The sequence below is a fragment of the Elephantulus edwardii genome, unplaced genomic scaffold, assembly GCF_000299155.1.
Source record: "Elephantulus edwardii isolate Elephantulus edwardi_28Jun2011 unplaced genomic scaffold, EleEdw1.0 scaffold00015, whole genome shotgun sequence".
Classification (NCBI taxonomy): domain Eukaryota; kingdom Metazoa; phylum Chordata; class Mammalia; order Macroscelidea; family Macroscelididae; genus Elephantulus; species Elephantulus edwardii.
Window position 1 is genome coordinate 10398422 of NW_006399765.1, and position 10999 is coordinate 10409420.

A 10999-nucleotide genomic window follows, 5' to 3' on the forward strand; every position below is an offset into this window, starting at 1 on the left:
GACTGCTCTGAGCAGATAAGTCAAAGCTGGACAACGCTGGGACCAGCAGAGTTCCCTGGGCTCTTTGTGGTTGGTTTCTCCAAAAACCCTAAATCACTTTATTTAGAAAAGTAAGTTGACTGAAGCTGTGTGGATGACGTTATGGTAGATTAATAGAGTAACGTGGCAATGAATGCAATTAAGGGCCCAGGCTTGGGGAGCTCTGGTGGCCTAGTGGTAAGGAGCTGCAACTATAATCCCAGAGGCGCACAGTTTGAATCCACCAGATGCTCTGCCAAGGAAGGAGGGACAATCTCCTCCTGTACCAGTCAGATCTGATTTGACGGTACACTCACACAAAAACAATTAAAAAAAAATTTTTTTAAAAAAAAGGGCCCACGCTTTTCCATCCCTTTGCTCTGCTGTCCTCATATGGAAAGAGACTATCCTTCCTTTTTCTCTAGGAGCAAGAGGTGGACTCGAACTGCTAACCTTTTTGTTAGCAGGCAGACACATTATGCACATCACTAGGATGCCTTTGTATGTATGTATATGAGAGAGGAAGTGCACTTGTCAGTCACGACATGTAAGGTGTGTTCTGAGCTGGTATAAGTCTGTCTTCCAATAAGTAACCTTGATATATTTTCTGGGTATTGACAAGGCTCCAGCAGCCTTTTCCTTCTTCTGCTTGGGACCCCAGAAGCACCTGGAAGAGGTGAGGCAAGACCTCCTACTCTCATACAAATGACTGTCTTCATTTTCATCCACATGACTGTACCATCAAAGCTCAGTGGTGGCAGAAACCACCAAAATTGGGTTGATGGATCTAAAGGGTCTTTTTGCCCTGAACCTCTCCAACAGCTTCCAGCTTCCTGGCCAACTTGTTTGTTGTTGTTGTTATGTGTCATCGAGTTGTTTGCGACTCATAGTGACCCTATGCACAACAGCCCTAAACCCTGCTCTATCCTGTGCCAATCACACTGTCTCTGACACACCCATCCTGATTACCCCAGTCACCGAATCAATCCATCTCATAGAGGGTCTTCCCCTCCTGTGCCGTCCCTCCACCCTCCCAAGCATGATGTCCCTCTCTAAGGACCCGTCCCTCCTGGCAACATGTCCAAAGTATGTCAGACGAAGCCCCAGTAGCTTGGTTTAATCTTCTCCAAGATAGGAAGAAGGATTGGCCACCCACTTCTGAAATAGCAGGCTTCTGAAAACCCTATGCACCTATGCCCAACTTGAGTTCGTGGAATTCAGATGGGGCTAGATTTGGAGTTACATGGTCAAGAGTCAGTCAGAAAACACTGATAGTTACCAACAAATTAACGTTAATTAAACCACCATACCTATTTACCTAGAATATCATTCTCTATTCAACAATTAACTTTTCTGAAATAAACCTTTTTTTTTCTGGCTTAGACTTCCTCCTTCAACACCATAGGCTCTTGCTCATACTTTGTTTCATAAAATTCTTCTGTGTCCGCCAATTCCTTTTGGTATAATGACTCTTCATACTCTTTCTATCTTCTTTTCATACTTCCTGGATCATTTCATATTCTGCCTAAAGCATCCTTAAGTGTTGCAACTTGAAGCTTGAATTTGTTCTTCAGTTCCTTGAGCTTAAAAATGCTGAGTTCAGCCCCTTTGATTTTCTGACTCCAGCTCTTTGCACATTGGAATAGCTACTTGTTCAATAGCTAAAGAAGTAATGTGCTATCAAAAGATGTAAAATACTTTAAAATAAAAAAAAAAGATGTAAAACACTGCTGGAATATTACTACTGAGCTCACAGCACAGGGAAATAAGCTTTGGCATAGTACAGAGAGCAACCGGAATACCACGATTTTTAGTCCACTTTTCATTTACGTGCTGTGCGTCCTTGCGTCAGTTAATTATCACCTTTCTGCTCACTTTTCCTACCTCTAGTGGAGCTGGTAAGGAGCTGCCCTACCATCCCGAAGACACTCCACTCGAATTAGCCTGCTGCTCCATGGAAAAAAGATGGGCAATTTCCTCCCTTGCAATTTAACTTCTCTGGAGGGTCAGTTCACAACAACAATTTGGGGAAGAGAACTCTGGTGGGATAGCCCACACAGAGAAACGCTGATAACCCAAAGGCTGCACTTTTCTTCTGTTAGAATCCATAGGAGCTCTGAGGGAGAAGGATGAGCAATCTCCTCCCATGCGATATACAGCCTCTAAACCTCACTGGAGGGTCAACTGTGCGTTGGTTCCAACTTCCGAGCAACGGATTTGAATTTTGGTGGTTCTGTTGCTGTTGTTCTGTGTTTGCTTTAATTTGGGGAAAGCATTAGAATCTAAGTGACATGGTGGTTTGAAGGATTCAGTGAGTTCATGTTAGAGAGTGCTTGCCACATGGTTATTAGCATGGTGTGTACCTGTTATTAACCAGCTGCAGTTGGGTTGACCCACTCAAGTCAACCTCGTGTTTCAGGAGCAGAACTGTGCTCCATACGCTTTTAAATTGCTGTTGTCTTTGAGAAGTAATCACCATGTCTTTCTTCTGACGTACTTCTGTTGGCCTAATAAGATTTTGGTTCATGGCTATTTGCGTCACTGTTTGATCCACCCAGGGAATTCTTTACAAGTGGCTAAATGACTTATCTCACGGCTGGCCAAACTGTGGGAGCCATAGTGGGTCCCTCAAGAGGGTCCTTCTTAAGCATGGCCTTAAAGGAAATAGGACAACTGGATACAATCCCCAGTCTGTTCACATGACCTCAGGGAAGTCTGAGGCCCATTCTAGTTTTAATTTCTCCAATACTAAGGCCTTTTGTGTCCCCAACTTCTTGGAGCCTTTTTTTTTTTTTAAATTTGAAAAAAAAAAAATTGCTATTTTAGTTAAGTCTGTGCTGACACCTAGTGGTAAAATGAGCAACTTCCTAGTCTCTGTGACATTCTCATCCACAAATACCTATTAATGATAAATTTGATAGTTGAAGCTCTTACCATGTGCAAGACAGTTACCTTACCTGTCTTAGTTGATTTTCAATATAAGCTTATGAAGTATAGACTATCATTGTCCTTGTTTTGCAGACGAGGAAACAAACATTCGAAAGACATTGAACAGTCAGTTGCCTAAAGAAGGGCTGGTGACACAATGATTAAGTGTTAGGCTGGTAACTAAAAGGTTAATAATATTATACCATCCAGCAGCTTCCTAGGAGAAAGACATGGCAATCCATGTAAATATTTCAGTCTAGAAAACTCTATGAAGGCACTACTTTGCCTCATGGTGTCACCAGGAGTTGAAAATCAACTCACTGACACAAAACAAAAACACACATACAGCTCTAGGTCACAGAGTGGGATTTGAATCAGAGACTAAAAGTCTACACTTGAATCTCTATAATCCAGCCCCCTCAGTGAGTACTAAGAAAACATGAACAATCATGTCCTATTCCCACATAGAATGTAATAAAACTAGCTGTTTTAGGGGGAATAAATGAGGCTCAGATGCCTATACTTGAATAAGCTGTAAAATTCCCTCCCATTCTCCTTTGGAGAATTTAGGTCTCAGAGGGTTCGTTCTTCCTAAGGAACTAGGTCTACCCCAGAAGATTATGAGCCAGCCAGGGATTAGCTGTGAAGCCCAAGCTTCCGAGTTCCAGCTGAGACCATTCATTTACTTGTTTGTTAATATATACATTCATTCCTAAAGCAAACATTTATTGACCACCAAGTATAAGCCAGAGACTGTATGAGGCTCTAAGAATATATCAGTGACCAAGACTGAGAAGGTTTCTGACTTCTTGGAGCTCACCATTCTCTGGAAATTAGGGTTGGATCCTTAGTTGGGTCATGCTTGATCTGATAATGTAAAGGAATTGTCCTGGAATGCATCTTACACCACTTTTTATCTCCTAGGAGGTGAAAAGAGAGAGAAGTGAGCAGAGAAGGAGGAATCACCTGACTATCAAGAAAAAAGAGCTGAGAGGAGAGTGTGTACTTTGGACTGGACCTGGGGTTCCTATGCTAAGAACCTCCCACACCCTGGGGAAGACTGATGTCAAGACACATGTTGGTCTCCAGGAATGCTGGGCCCACAGAAACTGAAAGGAGACCAGGCTCTTTTGCTAATGACACAGAGGTAAAGCCTTCCCCTAGAGCCAACTCTGAATTCAGACCTCAAACCTTCTAAACCATACAAGAATAAATTTGTTTGCTATATAGCTAATACAATTAGTATATATTCAATTTAGTATTGGAAGTACAATGCTGCTCTAGCAGATTTTAGGTATCTAGTAGGCAAAGTGGATAAAGTTTTAGAATTTAGACACACTGATATTTAGTAGTGACCTACAAAAATCACTGGGTTAATGCTCCAAATTGTTGAGGCCAAGAAGATTAAGATAGTCTTAAAGAAGATTGTTGATACATAAGCACTAAATGCAGTTGTTGAGTTGAAACTGACCTATAGTTGACCCTCCAATGGGCTTTCAGAGACAGTTAATTGTACTATAAAAGGTAACACTGGAAAAATTTGCAAAATCTGAATGTGGACATTGGGTTAGATTCAACCAGAACTGGCACGCTCACCTGGCAGATGCTTCCTGGACATCCTTGGAGGCATCTGCCAGGAGGGCGTTTCGTTTCTGGTTTAAGGTTGGGTGGACCGTCTGGCTGTTTGGTGCTTTCACCCTCTAGTTGAATGTCAAGGAGACATCTGGAGGCATCTGTCAGGAGGGTGTCCTTGTTCTGGTTGAAGGTTGGATGGAACTTCTGGCTGTTGATTTCAGCCTCTCATTGAGAGTCAATGGAACATCCAGGAGGAATCTGGCAGGCAGGAGTGCTGGTTGTGGTTAAAGATCAGGTTGAACATCTGGGTGTGTGATGATTTCAGCCTCTCAGTTGGTGTCAATGAGACATGCTGGAGGCATTTGCCAGCTGGGTGTGTTTGTTCTAGTTGAAGGTCAGTTGGAACTTCTGGCTATTTGGATGTGAACAATGGATTAGATTATAGCATATTATTTAATGTTAAGTGCCCTGATTTTAGCAATTGCAATATGGTTATGTAACATATTCTTCATAAATATTGACAAAGAAAGGAGTAAGATATCTGCAAATTGTTTTCAAGTGATACAGAAAAAAATTATATACATAGAAAGAGAATGTTAAAGAAAACAAATGTGACAAAATGTTAATAAATTGCAAATATTTGTGAAAAGTATATGCAAATACTTTGTCCTATTCTTGTGATTTTTATATAAAATAAAAAACACAAGCAAACAAACCACACTCACATTAAGAAATTGTACTTCCTCTTTCTCTTTCTGAGAGATGCAGGGTCATGGTTTCATGAGACATCTCAGTTCACTGACCTAATATCACATTTGGTACTTTTCTTATATACCCTAGCTCATTGTATGGTACCTGAAATTTTAAAAACTTATGAACAGGCATCCAAGGTACAAAAATTGATCACTATTCACCTAAAACAATAGCAGAAAAAGAGTCAGGCATAGAAAGAAGAAATAGAATGTGTGGTTAATTTAATCTGTGATCAATTATTTTCTTTGCCATGAGACTAGAATTGCATAGTGCCCAGGTAACATTCTGACCAAAATGACATAGAATAATTCTGACCAAAAGGGGGAATATATGTAGAACAGAATTTTAAATTCTCATGGAACCCAGGCCTTCTGGAACTATTCAGACTACATAAACCCTTACCCTCGTACTATTGTCCTGCTGTTAGGTGCTGTTGAGATAATCCTTAAACTTAAGCAAAAAAATATATCCTGAAAATGTCATTAAATAAAATAATAGTTTATTAATTAAAAATTACTGTCTTGAACATTGTGCTCTTCTAACAATTATTCTCATGAGATAAAATAGGCAATATCTTGAAAAGTCCAAGAGAAAACATAATAAATAGGTAGTGAGTTTATGTCATTGAGGCAGGAATGGTTCAGAAAAGAACAGGGAGCATGGCCACATGACTTGACATATTTAACACTACATATGGAAATTGTTGATTTGATATCTATTCTATTCTTCTGTGTATAATCTAAATAACAACCAAATAAAAGAAATAAATGGCAAAAGAAATTGTGGCTTTATCCACTTGTGTATTTCATTAAAATCCCAATTTCAGCAGTGGAAATTTTTTTTTAAAAAGTTTGTGTCTTAGAGTTACATAAACATGGAAATTGCATGGCTAGAAAGTGAGACAGATCCTTTTTCTGCACCTCAATATTCTCATCTTTAATGGGGTTGATAGTTTTGACTGCTAAGTGTTGCTTGTAAAGACAAAGCCAAAATGCACAGAAAATAGTATTAGGCTGACAAATAGAAAGTACATAATAAATGAAAATAGCCAAAACATTTGAGGATATGAAGCACTTGACCACTAACTGTAAGGTTGAAGGTTCAAATCTACCCACCCAGAGGCTCCTTCTAGAAAGATCTGGTGATTCACTTCTGAAAACTCAGCCACTGAAAACTGCAGAGCACAATTCTACTCTAATGCACATGGGTCACCAGGAGTCAGAATTTAATTAAAAACAAGTTGTTTAAAATACACATACACATACTCAAAAAACATGCACTCATTATTGTAGTAGGGAGCCGTGGTGGTCTAGTAGTGGTAAAGAGTTGTGCTGCCAACCTCAAAGCAATCACTTCGAATCCACCAGTTCTCCACAGAAAAAAGATGAACATTCTCCTCCTCTGTGATTTACAGCCTCTGAAAACCTGCTAGAGTGTCAGCTATGAGTCAATTCTAACTCTACAGTACAATAACAACAGTGTTATTTTGACAATTTGATGAGTACATACACATGATAAGACTTACCCAACTGTACCCTTTGTTGTTATTGTTAGGTGCCATCAAGTTGAATACAACTCATAGTGACCCTATGAACAACAGATCAGAGCCCTGTCCTCTCCGGTGCCATCTTTACAATCTCTGACAAATTCAAGCTCATTTTTGCAGTCACTGTGTCTACCTCGTTGAGGGTCTTCTCCTTCGCTGACCTTTCCAAGCATGATGTCCTTCTCCAGGGATTAACTTCTCCTAGTAACATGCCCAAAGTATACGAAACAAAGCTTCATCATCTTTGTCTTCATGCAGTACTCTGGTTGCACATTTTCCAAAACATACATGTTAGTTCTTACGGCAGTCCATGGGACATTCAGCACTCTTCTTCAGTACCACAGTTTAAAGGCCTCAGTTCTTCTTCTGTCATCCTTACTCATTTTCCAGCTCTCAGAAGCATCACAAGTGACTGAAAAGACCATGGCCTGAGCAGGGTGCATCTTCATTCTTAAACTAACATCATTGCTTTTCAATAAGTTGGAGAGGTCCCTGACTCCAGACTTCCGCAGTGCACTACATCTCCCGATCTCTTGGCTGCTGGTACCAAGTGTATTGATTTTAGTTCCAAGTAAGATGAAGTAATTGGAGTTTGAATCTTTCCTCCATCTATCATGATGTTGCCTTTTGGTCCAGTGGTGAGTATTTTTGATGTTTTGATGTTTTAATGCCATTCTTATTGAAGTACATATTTAAAGTACTATTTAGATATGTAAAATTTATTGTATGCAAATTGTACTTCAATAAAGTTGTTGAGTTCTGACAAGCTGGAACTGATTTATGGCTGACCCTCCAAGTGGTCTTCAGAGGTAGTAAATCATACTGGAGGAGATTGCCGATCTCTCTCCTGCAGGGCAGCTTGTGGATTTGAACAATGTACCTTTGGGTTGGCAGCACAATTTCTTATTACTAAGCCACTGCAGCTCCCTAAATATATGTTGTTGTTGTTGTTGTTTGATGCCGTCGAGTCATAGACGACTCATAGCGACCCTATGAACAAACAGCCTGAGCACTGTTTGTACATAGAGTTTCCGGAGGCAAGCCGATTTCGGAAGTGGATGCCGCTCCTGCTTCCAGGCTTGATTTAGTCGGGAAGCTCCAGCCAACACTGTCCACCATGGGTACCCATTACCATGATTGGCATATTTACACACACACACACACCCCTAGTAGAATGTTCCCTTAATCAGTTTCCTATTATACAATGTTTTTCAGGATCCTTTTAAAACACAGAACCTGAGGACCATATCTTTCTTATCACCCAAGTCTAGCTAGACACATACCAGCTTGCCCAGGAGCTCTGCCCCTAGACAGCTAGCTTCATGTTTACCAAGAACAGGCTCTTTGTGTTCCAAAACCTATTTATGGTTCATTTTGTCACACCTACTCAATTTCATCCAATATACAAACTGAAAGAAACTGGCTGCAATGTCATGGATGAATCCCAAAGACATTTGTGCTGAGAGAAGAAAGTTAGACACAAATGAATACATATCCTACGAATCCATTTAGATGAAGTTTTAGAACAAGCTACACTAATCTGGTAAAAAATAAGAACAGTGTTTGCAGAAGAGGGCAGAAATTGACGGGAAAGGGAACTTTCAGGATTGATGTTCATTTTCTATATCCTGATAAGAGTTTTGTTTACATAGGTGTATTTATCAAAGTTAATAGAGGATATATTGAAGATTTGTGCATTTTATTCTATGTAATTTTTTACTTATTTGTTTTTACCTAAACTGATATGGAACTCTAGTTAACTATATAGATTATGAAGTATTTTTTAGGAAGAGGTATACTGATGTCAGCAACCTACTTTGAAAATCATAAAAAAATAAGATGAATTGATAGATAATGGACAAAGCAAATATCACAAAATGTTATGTAGAGAATATAGGTAGAGGTATATATGATGTTTGCTTTAAAATTATTTACTTAAGTTTTTCTGTATGGTTTTTTTTCCATGAAAATTAAGAAAAAAAGAATCAGAGCTGTTGCTGTGAAAGGTAAATTAAATTCTCTGGGAAGACCCAATAATTGCAAGTTGTTAAAATACCGCCCTGTAATTAGGTATGTGTGGGATAACTGTGAGAGAGAAATCCTCAAGAAAGATTCTGTCCTCAAATAACTCCCAAAGAGCCTTAAATTCTCATTCAATTTTAAAGATACCAAAACTGGAAAATATAGATCAATGGATTCCTGGAAGAAAAAACATTTGCCCTCTGGATCCAAAGACTGAAGAATAAACGTATGCTTATATTACGTTTTCTGTGTGGCAGTTTGGGATTTTGGAGACAAGAATGATGAAGCTTCACCTCGCATATTTTGGGCATGTTGCTCAGAGGGGCTGTTCCTTGGAGAAGGACATGATGCTAGGAAGGATGGAGGGTCGGCAAAGGAGAGGAAGACCCTCAACCAGGTGGATTGATATGGTGACTGCTGCAATGGGCTCTTGTGTGTCAGGAATAGTGAGGATGACACAGGGTAGAACAGTGTTCAGATCTTTTGACCTCGTAGCAGCTCAATGAACAACAGATGTGAACCTTGCCCTATCCTGTCCCGTCCTCATAATCTCTGTCATGCTCAAGTCCGTTGTTACAGTCACTGAATCAATCATCTCCTTGAGGGGCTTCCTCTTTTACTGATCTGGCCCACTACATTTCCCAGCATGATAGCCCTCTTGAAAGACTGGCTCTCCTTGAAAATAGGTCCAAAATAAGTGAGAAGAAATCTACCATCCTTACCTCTAAGGAGTACTCTGGTTGTAATTCCTTCCAGGTAGATTTGTTTGTTCTTTTAATAGTCCATGATATATTCAATACTTTTTGCCAATACCACAATTCAAAGACATCAGTCCTCCAGTTTTCTACTGTCCAACATTCAGATTCATAGGATGCAATTGACCATGACTTGGATCAGATGCACCTTAGTCTTTAAGCTGACATCATTGCTCTTTTAACATTTGATGGCAGATTTTTCCAATGCAACAGGTCTTTTGACTTCTTGACTCTTGTTAATCTTTCTCCCAGTCTTCTTCAAACAGATCTACAACCTTTCACAAGAGTGATCATTCATTAGGGAAATAGAAATAATCAGAAATTTAGAGGATTATCAGATACTGGATCTGAAATGACACTCGTTCCAGGAGACCCAAATGTCACAGTGGCCCATCACTCAGAGAGAGGGCATATGGAAGTCAGGTCATTGATGTAATTTTAGCTAAAGTTCATCTCACAATAGGTCGAATAGTTCCTTGAACCCATCTTGTATCGTTTTCCCAGTTTTAGAATGCATAATTGGAATGTAAATTTTCAGCAGCTGGCAGAACTATCACCTTGGATCTTTGAAATATAGAATAAAGGCTATTTCGATAGAACAAACCAAGAGGAAGACAGAAGAACTGTCTCAGATCCACTGGACAGTCAGCTCTGAGTTGCCCTGCTATAATGGTACACAACAACAACTAACTAGGAAAATAGCAAACCAAAAGCAACTGCAGTCCTGGAGGAATTGCATAATTAGTAATTCATAATTAGCACCATTAACTTGAATTTAAGAGATGCAGGAATGGTGATTTCCAGATTTCATTTAACCCATCTCCAAATAGAGCAAGGGAACATCCTTGGGAACCTCAAGGGAGGGGAGATAAACGGCTCAAAAATCATGAGAAGAGTGTGTCAGGGATGTATCCTTTCTCCATACTTTTTTAATCTATATACTATACCTCATCTGAGAGACTAGATTTTATGAAGAAGTATGTGGCATTAGGATTAGAGGAAGAACTCATCAATAACATGCATTAGGCAAAGACATAACCTTACTCCCTGAAACTGAGGAATACTTGCTGCAGAAGATCAGGGACGGTAGCCTTCAATACAGACTGCATTTCAACATCAATAAAACAAAGATCCTCACTATCGAGTCAGTAGGCAGCATCATGATAGATGGAGTAAACACTAAGGTTGTAAATCATTTCATCTTGCTTGGATCTATAATCAACACCTGTGGCACCAGCAGCCAGAAAATCATATGATGAATTGCATTCGGAAAATCTGCTGTCAAGGGCCTCTCTAGAGTGCCAAAGAGCAATTTTGTTAGTATGGAGACCAAGGTGTGGCTTATCCAGGCCATAGTCCTCTCAATTGCTTGCTATGCATCTGAGAGCTAGAAAATGACTAA